Source organism: Eurypyga helias, unplaced genomic scaffold (genome assembly GCF_000690775.1).
Source record: "Eurypyga helias isolate BGI_N326 unplaced genomic scaffold, ASM69077v1 scaffold15140, whole genome shotgun sequence".
NCBI classification, from domain to species: domain Eukaryota; kingdom Metazoa; phylum Chordata; class Aves; order Eurypygiformes; family Eurypygidae; genus Eurypyga; species Eurypyga helias.
This window is the reverse complement of record NW_010225234.1, coordinates 32,512-34,327: the sequence shown is the minus strand read 5'-3', so window position 1 is coordinate 34,327 and position 1,816 is coordinate 32,512.

Here is a 1,816-nt window from a genome sequence, read left to right as displayed (position 1 = left end):
ACAGAAGAGCCTCTCTTCACTCAAACTTGTAGGATTTTTTTTTACTTTGTTCTTACAAAATAGATTGTATTCTCAGACAGCCCATGTCAAAAGTACATACTTCAAATGCCACAGTTTAGGAGGTCTAGTATATAAAAGCAGATCCTTTTTTTTTTTTTTCCTCCAGTTAGTTTTCCCTCCAATAGGTCAAATTAAAATCCAGTTCTGAAAACCCCCAGTACAGGGGGATCAGTGACTGAAACTGCCAATCAGGACACTGACTTTTAAGACTGCCTTTACCACAGATGCATTAATTTAATACACTGTAGAGTCCTAAGAGATGTTATTTTAAATATAAACTTATTTTCCAAATAATTTAGAGGAATACAGATTCAAGTAATTCTTCAAAGTCTTGCCTTAAGTTACCCTAACTAAGCGTAGCTTTCAAAAGTTGACATAAAAGAAGACATTAGTGTGATTGAGAGTATAAAGTACTAGTAACTGTAAATGAATTTAAATGGTTTAACAGTTCTAGTATTGTACTTCAGTTTACACAGATATCTTAACATAACCTACAATGTTTATCATGAATATTAACAGCACATAAGCATCACAATGTATTAGGTATTGTTTTCTAAACCACAATTTCACTGGTCCCAGGTATTTTAAAATAAAAGGACTAAGGCAGCAGCTATCATACATAAACAATTCTTTAAGAAATATGCTTAATGCTATTACCGCTCAGAACTGTGGAAATATAACAAAATACAAGTCACATTTACAGCATAAGGCCCTTTGGTTTCTTAAGCAGCAAAAGAAAGAACAATTTCTTCAGTGAAAGGCTTTGAAAAATAAAGCATGTAGGCTTCCCATAAAAAAGGTAACTAGTTCCTGCCTTCTCAAAATAGCCAGCTATAGTCTTCAAAATATTATGTAAGAAAGCTCCTGAAATTCCTAGGAAAGAAAAAGTTAAAACCCAACAGTAGTATCTGACAGAGCAGAGGTTCTATCATGGGCAAGCTGAACATACAACTTCTGGAAAGTACAAGAAACTACTGTTTGGTTTTCTGGAGAGCTTTATTAAATTTGGAGCAATACAATAAGAAGGATCTGAAATACCTGTGTATTTACTACATATTCTAGACCTTACAAATCTGTATTTGAGAACTCCTTTCACATTCACTCCTTCGTCACTGGGACTCGAGTTAAAATTAAAATGAAACAGTTTATTCTAGTCAAGGCAATTTATGGCAGTCTGCTTTTCGCACAATCATGTGCAACTGGTATGAGTCAATCCTTCTTCATCTTCCCGACAGAGCCAAATCTACGAAGTAATTCAAGATGTTTCAGTGTAACTAAACAGTGCGTGTTTAGTTAAACAAAACTGTGTAGTTACACAGTTGGGGCAGTAAACTTCTGAATTTTACAGAGAACATTCTTTTTAGGAGGTTCTATAACTACTTATACGCTTGTTTCCACACCAGTCAGAAGCAGTATCGAATTAGCCAAAACACTGGAATACGATTCTATATAATAAATGTGATCGTCACCACGTGTATTCAAAAATCCTGCTTAAATACTATGTTGCTCTTGCTATGGGGCTGGTAACAAGGATCTGGGATGATAAACAGACTGTAAACCAGCATGACCATTGGAGCAGAATTCTTACTCTGTCCCAGACTTGCACAACATTTTAAAACCACTTCTTATGTCTCCTGAATCCTCCTTGTAGTTTACTACCACATTGATTTTTAATTACCTTATCTTAGTGCTATTACCCCCTACGCATTTTTGGTGAATTTAAGAAACAAGATTCTGCAGGAAATTTCATAGGAGT